The sequence below is a fragment of the Meleagris gallopavo genome, chromosome 8, assembly GCF_905368555.1.
Source record: "Meleagris gallopavo chromosome 8, MGAL_WU_HG_1.1, whole genome shotgun sequence".
NCBI classification, from domain to species: Eukaryota; Metazoa; Chordata; class Aves; order Galliformes; family Phasianidae; genus Meleagris; species Meleagris gallopavo.
Window position 1 is genome coordinate 1,391,201 of NC_139411.1, and position 14,236 is coordinate 1,405,436.

The following is a 14,236-nucleotide window of genomic DNA, read 5'->3' on the forward strand; positions in this document are numbered from 1 at the left end:
GTACAATATTCGGGCACTGGGCATCAACTCTTCACATATAAGGACTGAATCTGGATGACAAGAACTGATGGGACTTCCAGCACTAACAACTGATCTGTTCCCAAAACTGGAGACACTAACACTTCCCATGATTTATTAGGAGGCTCTACAAGGATGCGTCATCTTCATTTTTGTAATTTTCTATCCCAGGAACTCTTACAGAGGTTCCTAAAGAAACAGAAGTTTCTCTTAAACAAATAAGGGTACAGTGCTTTTACTTCAACTGCAATCCAGAGGAGCAGAATAACTTCAGCTCATTGTTCAGAGAAATGTGAAGATTATTCCACAAAATGGTTGCTTGCATTGTTTAAATCCGAAAGATTCCAGATGCAAGACTGACAGTGTGAACATGTTATCCCTATTTTGCTAGAGAAATAATGGCTGGTAACAACCCTCTGAAATTCACGGAAAACATGACTAAAGCCAGAGATTTTTTTTTTTTTTTTTTTTTTTTTTAAACACACGATCCTTTAGGGCTCATATTTCTGTACCATGCTGAAGATTCGAAGTCCTCCTTGTTTGAAGAATGTTAATAGCATAATTTGCTCCAACAAAGACTCTACAAGACAACCCTTAGAGCAGGCACAATCTGCCTGATCAAACTGGTGGCATTCCATGATGGAGTAAAAGTTTCAGCAGACAAAGTAAAGGCAAGTCATGTCATCTACCAGGACTCATGCAAAGCCTTCCACGTGGTCATGCACCACAGTCTTACCTCCAAACTGAGGGTGGTCACAAATTGCATCCTCCAGGGGTTCCACCTTGAGGCCTGTGCTCTTTAACACCTTTATCAAAGTTACACAGACAATATGATTGAGTGTACTCTCAGCAAGTTTGCAGATGGCAATAAGCTGAGTGGTGCATCATAGAAGAAAGAGACACCTCCCAAAGGGCCCTGGACAGACTCGAGAAGTGGGTCTACAAGAATCTTCTTAGGTTCAACAAAGCCAAGTGCAAGGCATTGCACATGGGTCAAGGCAATCCCAGGTACGTGTACAGACGGGAGAAGACATTGAGAGCAGCCCTGCAAAGACTTGAGATTCTGGTAGGTGAAAACATAACGTGAGCCAGCAGCACGCACCTGCAGCTAGGAAGCATCCCTGCATCAAAAGATGAGTGGAAGCAGATTAAGGGAGGTTACTGTCACCTTCTACTCTACCTTTGTAAATAGTACTTCCCTCCTGTATTCCACAGCAGCAGACGCTGACCTTGATCACAGGAAGACAGATCTTATAAAAGACTAATAAAGAAACATGACCAATTTTTTCTTTCAGTTTAACGTCTTATTACAACTCCATACGTTCCATTAGAAAATGCGCAGGTAATAAAGTCAACTGAAAATGGAGTTGTGAATATACCCAAGAAAATGGCTGAGCTATCTGAAAATCTTGAATCTTGTTCTCAAATTCCTTTATCAGAAAGGAAAGCAACGCAGCATATATTTTACTGTTCACAGGACTGTGTTTAGTCAACACATGACAGCATATGAAGTTATTTTCCATAACTTGAGCTAGTTTGCTGGCTACTTCAGTAGCTACACCAAATATGTTGACAAGGGTTAAAGAAAATCACTTGTATGTCATTTTCACTACTTCTCATAAATCAAGAGATTTAGCTCTGCCCTACATCAGCACCAAGCAGCGATTTCTTCAGCAACATTCTATTTATTATCAGTATCTCTAGTGAAAATGGCAAGTTGAGCCTTATCTGTAGCGCCAGTACTTTCAACTATTGTCAAAGCACAACATTTGAAATTAGCAATGGGGCTGGTTTTCTGGATTTTTGTTCTTCGTTTTTAAATCAGGACACATTACATCTGCCACGCTTTCCAAACAACTCAACATGCACTGAATTTTACCTGGTTTATGCCACCCTTACTTTGCTGACATCAGGTTCGCTAAAGTACTAAGTGAACAGGGAAACCTGCTCTGACATATAGCAGCAATTTGAGAAAGGACACCAACTAAAAAAATACCTCTGACTTAGTTTAGAAATCATCTGCTCCAAGTTGCTGATTGCAGAAAGAGAAAGAAATGTAATGAGTCAACGGAGTCAAAACTCCAGAACATAGGCAGGAACAAGTGAAAAGCAGCAGAAAAGGGAAACTGTTAGGCTCTGTATAAGCATTTGAGAACAGCTCACAGTAATAACACAAGATATAAATCCCTTACCTTACCTTCTAAAGCACTACAGAATAATGCATTCCTGCAAATTAAAAATCAGACTGACTACACTAGGAAAAATAAAGTCAACACTATATGCTTACTGCAGTTCAATGAATGGCTCCTAAATACAAACATTTCCAAGCGATTAATGTTTCGTGACTATGGGAATTCTTTATTAAAGCTATTACAGTTTCACCTAATTAGAAGGTTACCTACATGTAGTAACATATTTAGTATAGACGCAAACCACAAGCTATATTTGCCTTTTTTCCTTCACAGAAGATTCAGATATCATCCAACAGAAATGTGTCAGTTATCCTCACCAGGAGTTGATTCACTTCAGGGAACAAAGCCTGTTAGAACAAGCAGCTGACCAGAACTTCTCAGTTGCTTTCTACTGCCTTTCCTGACAGCAGACACACACCCAGTCACTATAACATTAACAGCAGCAGGACAAAACTCCTAGTCCCAAATTAATTAATTATGCATAATTAATTATGCAATTGCTCTCACAAGAGCTGAATAGAGGGGGACAAGCACCTCCCTCTCCCTGCTGGCCACCCCTTTTTTAATGCAGCCCAGAACACAGCTGGCCTTCCGGGCTGCAAGCGCACACTGCTGCCTCATGTCCAGCTTCTCGTCCACCAGGACCTTCAAATCCTTCTCTGCAGAGCTTTTCTCAAGGAGATCTTCCCCTAGTTTGTATAAACACCTGGGATTGCCCCAACACAAGTGCAACACCCTGCACTTGGCCTTGTTGAACCTCATTAGGTTCATATGGGCCCACTTCTCCAGCCTGTCCGGGTCCTTCTGGATGGCTTCCCTTCCTTCCAATGTATCGACTGCACCGCTCAGCTTGGTGTCACCTGCAAACTTGCTGAAGGTGCACTCGATGCCATCATCTGTGTCACTGATGAAGATGTTGAAGAGCACTGGTCTCAAGTCTGACCCCCGAGGGACACCACTTGTGACCGGCCTCCACCCAGACAGAGAGCCACCAATCACAACCCTTTGGCTGTGCCCAGCCAGCCAATTCCTAATCCACCAAACAGTCCATCCTTCAAATCCATGCCTCTCCAATTTAGACGGAGGGATGTGGTGAGGGACCACGTCAAAGGCTTTGCAGAGGTCCAGGCAGATGGCATTCATTGGCCTTCCCCCGTCCACCAAAGCCATCACTCTATCACACAAGGCCACCCTCCATTTTCTTTTTTTCCCCCCACAGAGAAAAATAGGAGGTTGATTATAGTAATACATGCTGAAACAATAATACATATAATTTGTTCAGTTGTTTGTTGTTGGTTGTTTTTGTTTTTGTTTTTTTTTTGCTTAAGTGTCCCTTGCATTTGGGTACAACATGCAGTCTGTCCGTACCTGCATGACATTGTTTAGGCTTTACGCTGAACGTCTCTACCAATTTAAACAAGATCAAAGTATCCCATTAGGAGCAACAAGCATGTTGAGCACGTTGAGAAGCAAGGCGCTTATCTGCAATACTAATTATGCTTACCATTTGTTCTGCTTTAGTAACGCTGCGTCCACATCACAGACATGACATGGAGTTGAATCCATAAGAGATTCAATTCTGCCCTTCCCACCCCCTCACCTCTCTTAAGTAACAGGACTTGTGTTTGAAAGCCCAGGAGGAACGCTCATTCCTAAAACATATCCCCTTACACCCCACAAAATCCAACTCATGGGGGTGGTTAAAAAACGTTTTAAAACCTTTATTGGGTTTGGAGACCTTAAGCAAAGCCTGCCCTCTGTTGCTGCCCTGCCCCACGCCCAGGAGCACCTCACTTTACTTGCTGGCCAGGCCAACTGCGGGCTCAGAGGCCACAGGAGAAAACAGTTCTTGGTGGCTGCATAGACAGCTCAGCTGCGGTATGACAACCATGTTTCCTACCAACTGACTTCCTGGAAAAAAAAAAAAAAAAAGAAAAAAAAAGGCACTTGTTTGACTTTCAGAAAAAGGAGTAGCACGTAAACCTCCAACATAGAACACTGGAAAACATTTGAGAAGTGACAGAAGAGCATTCACCAAACATCTCCCACGCCCACCCGCTACCAACTCTTCAGGAGACAACATGTCTGGGCCCAAAGAGGTAGAAAACAGAGGAGGCTACAAGAGATGCAGCAGGTACGTTTGCACAGCACCCTGCCCACACTACCACAAAGCGTGGAGAAAGAAACAAAGTTGCTCTAGGCTGCTCAGGCAGGGCTCGAAACACTGCAGTCCTTCCCCCAATAGCCAGCACTCAGACAGGATCATGAGAAATCCTCCATTGTTTCACTGGAAGGCTCACATCCTCCCCAGGGTAAAGGAGAAAAAACAAGCTGTCCACCTCATGCAGGGCACACCAACAACAACACGGTGCAGCAAATCACAGCAGTGCAGGCTAGGCAGCAACGCTGCACACAAAGACGTGGGGCTCTGCAGCAGCAAAGGCACCAGTAGAATCCACAGGCACTGAGGTTAGACAGAAACAGTCTCATCTGCACCTTTGATCGGAAGAGAAAATAAATACCTCTGGGGAAAGAAAAAAAACTGTAACACAGGAAACTGCCATCTTAACATGCTGACAGTATCATTGGTTACACAAGAAGCACAGCCCAGAGGGGGGAAAAAAAGCAAACAAACCAGAGCTCAAAGACACCTTCCCTGCCCATTCGTCCCAGATGAACAAGTCTTACAGCTGAACCCCCTCCTGGTCTGCAGAATTAATCACTGCTATGACCACGCTGTCAAAATACCCTACACCATCTCAATGTGCTGTACATTTTGCAAAGTCACCTCACTAACTCCCTATCCATTTGTGTCAAGTCACCTAACTTGATAAGTGAACCTCCCAGGCTGGCCATGAACTTAATAGGTTAACTTAACAGGCAGGAAAGAATCCTTTATTAAATACAGTTTTCAATAGCTGCATTCCCTTTTCATATAACATTAATACCATTTAATAACAAATGATTGAGAGGAAAAGAGTATCAAGAGAATCAGCTCCATATCCCAACAATCAGAATCTTGCTCTCATGTTGCATTTTGGTTGCTTGCATTTCTGATGTCTTCCTTCAGAAGCAAGTTACTTCAGGCACTCCATTTATCCTCCATTCCAGAGGTTCCCAGATGTCAAAATTCATGCAGCAGCATCAGTTTTATAACCCAAAGCAAGACAGCTCTTGCTAAGCAGAACAAAAGACTTTCAGAAATACTGATACTCAGAGCATTCAGTTGCCTCTGAACACCATATCCCACCATGCTTCCTGCAGCTGTATCTTCACAGAGAGAAAGAGATATCAAACATTTAGTCTTTGAGCTACAGAACATAAGCCTTTCAAACAGTGAAAAGATGACTGGAAAGTGACTTGGAGCCACAGAAACACAGTAGGCTTGGTACGCTACTAAGCTGTCTGAAACAATTAAGCCAAAAAAAGAAGAAAAAAAATAAGCCACAAAAGCGAGCCAAAAGCTCACCAGCATGCTCAGAAAATGCCTGAACATATTAGGGCCAAAGGAAGAGACCCAGCTCCCTTGAGCTTCAGTACAGGTCTTCAGAGGGAAGACCACTTGCTCAGCTTGTCAGAAGTGCCCGACTGAAGGCATACAGCTGCCAAAACCAGGATAATGCTCAGCAACACCTACACGTATTACATACACCCTTCTTTTTCACGTTCAGATTAACAACAAAGACTGCCCTAAAGCTTTCTTTTCGCTTTTGTATGGACTTCAGTAAAGACAATGACGCAGAAACAGTTCTCAGGAAGAAAAATATGTAAGCAGACACTCTGGGAAAGAGCGGAAATCCACCCATCACATATGAGGCTCACTACAAGGAAAGAGAAATTACTGTTCTCTTGCTCCCCAAAAGGACAAGAGACAGGAAACACTAAAGGAAAAGCAAGTGCTGGTGCCTCCTTACCATCAGGTGCTGAGGCATCATTTGAACCACATAGGAAAACTAACTATCCTATGGCAAAGCAGCCCAAGTTCAGATACATTTCCCCACATCCTCAGCCTGTTTTATTTTCCATCACTCTAAGCTCTCCACATCGTACGAGAACCGATGTGTGAAAAGTTGGGCAGAACAACAGCTCTGTTCCCCAAAGACGAGCTTCATTTCCTACAGCTGGGTCAGACTAGTAAGCAAGGCCAGCGGGAGCCTGGCCATTCCAGTGCCAAACCAGTGGTTCCAGCTGCAAACAGCAGCATCCCTTATCCCGACAACTTTTGAGGATCACTACTTTCTACAAGTTAAATCTTTTGCTGTGTCACATTTAAACCAGCAGAACTAACAGCAATTTTTCAGCTCACTGGCCATACTCCAATGAGACTCCAATTATTAAACTAAAATCCATACATCACAAAACTTGATCAGCTTCAGCCTGAACGTATCTGACATGGTTCTTCACTTTTTCCTTACTGGAAGCTTTTGGCTGAGCACAAGTCAAAAGGCCAAGGAGAAAGACGCTGTTCCAGAACTACAGGTTGGAAGGCTGCATCAGTTCCCTCAAGCAAGCTAACAACAACACATCTCTAGAAGAGTTCTAGGCTTTAGGGCTTCTAACACCAGCAAGGAAGACGCCTGCTTTGGATTCCTTTAGCTGCTGTTCCCACAGCAACTTTCTGCAATACCTACCCCAAACTAAAGAAGATCCTTGTTTGTGTGTTTATTTCCTTATTTCAGGCAAGGGACACAACAGTCATGGTATATTCATGGATTTTGAGAATTACAGTCTGTTAGTAGCTTTTAAAATATGCCACGAATGCTGAAGTACAGAGGCCCCTTTTACCAGAACTGGGAAGTTTTGACCCAGGAAGCCACAGCGCGAGGCAGCATGGCACAGAAAGCCTGCAACTAAAAAGATTCTTGGATCACGTGTAAGCTAGGCATATGTATCTCTTTTGTTGTTCCTGAAGCCTGCATTTTGCTGTACACCATTCCAGTGGATTTGTGTGTGTGCGCACAAAAGCTGAGAAATCACTTTAAGTGAGGATCTGTAAAAGCAGCTTTGACAATAGCTCTGTGAACTCCACTTCCCCCATACACACTCGAATGGAATTTCTAATCTAATAGTGAGATTAGAACAAGAACTCCATTTATTCATGTTCAGCACTGCTCAAACCACGCCTAAAACACAATGAGAAACTTGTCCAGTTGACACTATTACTCTCCTCACAAGTCTATCAGCACTACAACCATTTACTGGTAGCAGCTGACTTGCAGTCACGCAGCACAACTTAATAAACCGAATCTAACCTTCAGAGAAAAATCAAGGTCAGCCTCAAGACATGAGATGCTGAACGGGATCAAAAAGCACATTCCTCGGTTACTCACTGGAAGAAGTTAGTTGCAAGCTAACTTCAAAGATTACCTACATGTTTGCATTTAGACATGAAAAAAATCATAGCACGCCGTGTCAATAATTTTTCTCCTATAACCTAAGAGTAAGGAGTTAAAACTACAACACCAAGCAAGTGCCCTCACCTGGCTGAATTCATGATCATCATACGCATCATACCCAAATCTGGCAAAAGGTAGCTCAAAGCATAATGTAGTTCAGTTCAGCAAGAACATATCTGGCAGTTACACTGCTCCTAACACAGCACTCACAAAAGATTTTTTTTGATATGATTTTATTCTACGGGGTCAGGGAGGAAAGGAAAGAGGTTTAAACAGGAAAGCAGCATAAGATATTTCACACCGCACTAAATGCCAAGTAAAACTTGTACTAATGCCCAAAGATAAGAATTGAGGCTTCTTCTGATTTAGTCTCCTTACTTGACGAGGGGAGTGGAGATAACAATTGCAGCTGCATCAGTTTACACTGAGTAAAGATGATACAGAACACAGACTAGACAAAGAATATCAACTTTCAGTGACTTTGATTTATTTTTAGATCCTATCCTTTAGCGAGGCCTTGCCAACCCAAGAGTGAAACCATTGACTAAAATGAGCAAAAGCAAAAAAAAAAAAAAACCAGCCATGTAATGAACATGCACACTGTTTTTTAGCAGATGCATTTCCAAACTTTTGTGATGTCACTTCTGAAATCCACTGTTTTAGCTGTAGTGTAATTTTTATCACAGAAGTTTTCTACAGATAGGCAATTTCACCATGTTCATATTCATGTGTTCAGCTCCTTACCCCCAAGCACTCTCTTCCTGTGTCAATGGCTGGTGGATAAAGAGTCCCATTCCAAAAACCACAGGTGACAGAATTTGTTTAAGAAATGCACAAAAGCTGCAAAATAGCTTTCCCCCATAGCTCATTTCTATTTCATACCAATCCATATCCCAGAATTCCTACCTGACCACCCTTCCACACAAAGCCTCTGCGGAGCAGATAAGCGCTGCTATCTCAAATAACCATCCCTACCTCAATTATCTACAGTCTCACACGTACGTGTTAGCATAAAGTTGCTCAGGAAGTCACGTGCTCACTGACGGAGGAAAGAAAAACATCAGCCCACTGAGCACTTATCAGCAAGACACAGGGCATATCTTTTCATCTTCCAAGGGCTTGTGAGTTGTCCAAGGGGTCACAAGTGTTATGACCTTTGGGGAAAGGAGGAAACCAAAAGCCAAACCAAAACAAAAAACAACACTGGAAAAATCAGATACTACCAAATCATAGAACGGCCTGGGTTGTAAAGGACCACAACGCTCATCCGGTTCCAACCCCCTGCTGTGTGCAGGTCGCCGACCAGCAGCCCAGGCTGCCCAGAGCCACATCCAGCCTGGCCTTGAATGCCTGCAGGGATGGGGCATCCACAGCCTCCTTGGGCAACCTGTTCCAGTGCCTCATCACCCTCTGGGGGAAAAACTTCCGCCTAATATCTAACCTAAACTTCCCCTGGCTCAGTTTAAGACCCGTTCCCCATGTCCTATCACTATCCAAATACTTTAAAGTACCCTCCCCGCCACCTGCTAAGGAAGGAAAACCCAACAGAAATAACATACGTACTTATACTGTTCAAATTATGATTCAGAAAGGTTCCAAGTGGAGCTATGAATAAAATGAGCACGTGAGGTGCACTTGGCTACACTCTTAGCTACATGCAGACACTCTGAAAGCATAGCTCGATGCACACGCAGAGAAGAAAGGTCAGCAAGGAAGTGAAGCAGATAGAACAGCGTAGGTCTTGCTTTCTGCACAGCACCCAGACAGTTCTCCCTAAAAAGGCAGGTAAATGCTCTTCGCCGGTCCTCTCGCACTGGGACGGTCAGAACACGGCAGCAGTGACCTTGAGGCAGCTCGGCCCCGCGCCGACCCGCGCCCACCTGCGAAGCCCTGCCCGGCTCCCGGCACCCCGCCCGCACCGACAGCCCCGTGCGGCGCCCCGAGGGAACCCGGCGACACGGGAAGGACAAAAGCAGCGCTCCGCACTTCGGGCGCTCCTGAACCCCCCGCCCTGCGCACGCCCGGGGAAATGGCTGCCCGCTCCCGGAGCCGCGCACTCGCGCTCCCAAGGCACAAAATGCCGGAATTCTAAAGGAAAACCGAGAGAGGGCGGCAACCACGGGACGCGGCGCTGCCCCGGTCGGGGCTCGGACTCACCCAGGCGGCAGCTGCTCGCCAAGTTTCGCTAAGTTACAAGGAGAACGAGGCGACGTTCAGCACGCTCCGGAGTCCTTTCACCGTCTCGGCTAGTCCATGAGCACAACCAAACCACCTCCAAACCCAACGCCAACAACCACCCGCGCCCCACCAAGCTCCAACTCCGCACACGAGCTGCCGGGTGCCGAGCACCGCGGAAATGCACCGCCAGGCCACGCCTCGCGCCCGGGCACGCAGCCGCTGCACACAAAGGAGACGCGCAGCAGCAACGCTCTCCTCCCACCCTGAGATCCTTGATTCCAGCTGTCCCTGTGCTGCCGGAGTGCCCCCGGGGCCGGGTGGGGCGGTGAGTTCTGGCAGCCCCACCCCAGCGTGGGGAACGGCAGCCTCTCAGTCTGCTGTGCGGGTCAGCTGGCGGAAGCCCGTGCTCAGCTTGACTGCCGTTGTTATTGCTTTAGACGGATTTTCTGGCTGAGATTTCACACCCTACAGAGGGACGGTTCAGGTCACTCGTGGCAGCTAACAGGGCAGGTACATGAGCTGAGCAACCTCGCTTCCTCCAACATCCCTCAGACTTCCATAATGAGAACGAACATAAAGCAATTCCAAGGTAATCTCAAAGGCATAACCTGAGCATTTCCTAGAAAACCCCAAGATGAAGGAAAAAATAAATAAATAAAAATCTAAATTGCACTTCGAGCCTCCATGTATCCCAGGGCCCTAGGTGAGACCTCAGAAGGCCTATACGAGTATTAAGTGGCTGCCTCATGATTTTCAACTTAATTTGTGAGCAAGTGGGAGCTCGCAGCTGAGGCAGTCACCACCTGGCTCCGTGTGCCTGTCCTCCACTGCAGCCCTCTGTGGGCACCACAGCTGCTTATCTCAGCTTTTCCTGCCCCGTCTGCACTTTCCATCCTGTCCTCCCAAATTATGAGAGAAAGGCACTTTTGGCCTCCGTATCGCTCCTGCACAGATGAAAAACACTAAGGCCTGCTTTGTAAAAGGGCTTCAGGAAGTCAGCTGGATGTGAGGGAGGGCATGTGCTGAATAACAGCCGGAAAGCTGAGGACGGGGATGGGAAACAAAAGCTTTCCTCTGCAGCAGCTCTTTGTACCCCAGTTTCAAGTTTAGTTCCTGACTTCCACACACTTCTGCTGTTCTCCATGCTTTAAGATCACTCTTGGCACAAGGAAAGGTCTTGCGTCACCTTTGCTCTCTTCCTCAGCGCCTCACAAACTGGAGAAACTGATGTGCAGAAAGGCCAGGGAAAGGAGGATGGCTCAACTCCAGAGGCATTACTACTCAACTCCAGAGGCATTACTATAGCCCTTGTATTCTCTGCACTTCTTTGCGTGCTTCTGGGCCTAGAGTTTGGAACTGCCTTATTCCTCCAAATCAGGAGCAAGCACTCCAGATAGAGATGGCAGCAATTCAGCTAAAGGATGAAAGGAAAATTTGTACAAATACACTGTTTAAGTTTGATGCTTCTGTCATGTGATGCTTCTAGGTCAAGGTCAAGAACTGGTACCGTGCTGGAGTTATTAAGGATAGACACAGAGCTTCTATCACACAGATCTGTCTGAAGCGTGAGAGGGTAGGCACACAAGTGAGTGCATCACAGTCCTCTGGTCACAACAGGATTTCTTCTCACCCCCTGCATGCAGTTATTCAAAGAAATGTGAATGTTTTGTTCCTGACTTCAAAGCCTGAATTCTGGCAAATGCAACAGATCGCACTTGTGAATGCCTTAGGTGCCAATGCTGTGACTGCTTGCTTAAGCCAAAGGCAGGAAAGGCTGAGCACTTGGAGAGCCTTGGTAGGCTCAGCTCTCTCAGCCCTCAGGTAGATCACGCTTCAGAGCTCCCATCTGGAGATGCACCTATAGATCATTGCATGATAGTGGCTTAGGACTCTTAGGAAGCAAAATAAAATTGAATTGACTAGTAAAGCTGAAAGAAGATCCTTGAAGAAGGATCACTTTAATCTTAGGGAGGATCTAAGCGAGGAGGGGGAGATAGGAGAGGTCAATAGATTATCACAGCTAGAAGAGATCCCTTCCTAATCTCAGAAGCTACTCCAGTCACCTTTTGCTGAGCACTGAGCCACGTCTCTGGTAAAGTCCACAGCCAAGGCGGGGTTCATTATTATGTTTATCACCTGGAACACAATAGGACAGAATGTGCAATAGTAACTGTTAAGGTTCAGCAGAGGGAGCAGCTTTAGGAACTAAGTGCTGTGAACTGAAGAAGGGGATTCCTATCAGTAGAACAAGGATCGCTTGCAATTTAAAACTAACTTTGCAAAATGGTCAGTGCTTGCAGTGTAGTCAAATTAATCATATTGACTGTCAGCGTGGAGACAGTTCAAACAATCTCTCTATGTGCAATTTATTAGCTTTTGACATTAAGTCTGCTCTTTGTGCTTCACTGTGTTGCCAAGAAAATTAGGGTAAACATCTCATCCTTCGCAGACATGGCTAACTAAGTGCAAGAGAAAACTGATAGCCTTCTAAAAGACTTCAGCAGTAAGAGGGTGTAATAGCACTACAGGAATAAAAATAGAAAAGCCTGATCTTTCACTTAACTTGTGCAGGCATGACCACGCATGATTTGCTAGTGCAGTTTTCCCTAGCCCTCCAGAGCATATCCCAAAATTAATGATTAATGCATTATGAGTAGCTGGTGGAAAATGGTAAGGCCAGAGCTATTCACCAATTCCACTGTATGCCATCAGCTTTATCATTACCAGCTGCTTAAATTTTCAGTGGAATAAATTTCTATTTTTATAGGAAAGCTTCCGGGAGCGGGACTTAAATTTGGAACTAACACATGATTTTGATAATTATGTGGTTAAGAGACAGGAGCGTGGGGATCAGAATCTATTGAGAGGCTTAAGGTGCTGGGAAATCAGCAGCTGGACCTGAAAGATTAGTTAAAATATTTTGGTGAAAACCTTCAGAAGGTTTCTGAGATCAGTTAGGAAAATAAATAAATAAATAAATAAATAAATAAATTTGGGTGGTATTTTTTAGCTATCACATATAATTAGAGTGGGTCAGACCAAACTGGTGATTTAACTTCATTCGTCGTTTCGCCACAGCGTGTTCTCCGTTTCCTCAGCTCCCTCTGCTGGTAGCAGCGGGTATTGCAGCACTCCTGCACCACTGAGATGGTCTTTGCACACCGGCGGTGTCTAGAATTAATATCACTAAAACATGAAACATTACAGCGAGTCTGTTAATAATTCATCCCCTCCGCACTCATTTGGAAACATTTATATTCCGCAGACTCTATCGTTCAATATAGTATAGCTTTCCTTTACCATTTTAAAAAGCTTAAAGGTCCGCACAAGGAAAAATATTGCAAAATAAATGTCTTTTCTCACGGCTTTCTTCTAGACTAATCGAGACCTACAGTGCTCTGTTTTTAGCGTCTTTTTTATGCAAATCTTTTACTGCAGAAAAAAAAATCGGGTTTTCTGCTGACCTTCACTTTGGCTAGGGAAGCAGTGACATCCAGCGGCTAGGGAATAAAAAGAGCTTTCTCATTCTTTTATTTCTGTCACAGTGCATCTCAGGAAACACATCAGAAAAAATGGCAGCGATTCTTAACGTTCCATTCTGGTTGTGCATATTTGCAAATGGCACCAATTACAGGCAGCCTGACAGCCGTGGGAATGGATAACACACAGGGAAACCAAAATGCAGAACAGGAAACAAACAGAAAGCACCCTGTGAGGCAAATCATCGTTCTCGTGGATTTAAAAGGACACCACAGACAAGAAAAACCATTGATATATTTTAAAGTTTTACAAAGGCATCTTTTAAAGTAAAAAGCACTTTCCTGTATGACACCTACCCCCCCTGGCTTCACAGAATATTCCTTTTTAAAAAGGTTTTTTTTCCTAACCTTATTTCTTTACCAAACGAAAAAATGAATGGCAGGCTTTCAAAGAAACAAGGGAAAGGTAATTGAAAAGAAAATGCTACAGGGGAGTTTTATTGTTCAAACCCAGAATAAGAAAGATTTCAATTATTAGTGTTCCCAGCATTAGAATTTCCAGTAAGCAACCGAGTGTTCAACTGTGATGTCGTATTTGGTGCACTGAGAAAAGACTTACTGTATACTTGTGTTAAATGAAGAAAACATCAAAACATTAAATATGAGTAAGGAACTGGGCCAGCAGAAGTAGCTGTTGACACAACAAAATCAACAACTATTAAAAATACTTTTAATGAACACTTACAGAAGAAAACGTTTTCTTAAACCAGGCATTCAGACCTTGAACAGTACCTGTCACTGGGAGTTCACCTGCGATCGAATGCCTCCTCCCTTGCTGTTTTCTGCCCCTTTGTTTTCCTTGAAACTGCTCTTTTCATAGCCTTACTAACTGCTCCAAGGCACCACATATCTTCCCTCCTCTACATTTGTATTCTCTTAACGTGGAGTTCAGAAAGAATGAGGCAACTCCAAA

At 44.5% G+C, this 14,236-nt stretch overlaps 1 protein-coding gene across 2 annotated transcripts in view; it reads right to left on the reverse strand.

Moving 5' to 3' along the window:
• Nucleotides 1–10,118, reverse strand: part of TSPAN14 (tetraspanin 14) — a 39,249-nt gene extending 29,131 nt beyond the window's left edge. The window contains exon 1 of one of the 2 annotated variants that reach the window (XM_010714112.4): nucleotides 9,764–10,118. The gene's annotated coding sequence lies outside the window, so the exon portion shown is untranslated. The remainder of the gene's footprint in view (nucleotides 1–9,763) is intronic. The other variant, XM_003207782.5, reaches the window with a different exon arrangement.
• Between the last annotated feature and the right edge of the window lie 4,118 nt (nucleotides 10,119–14,236).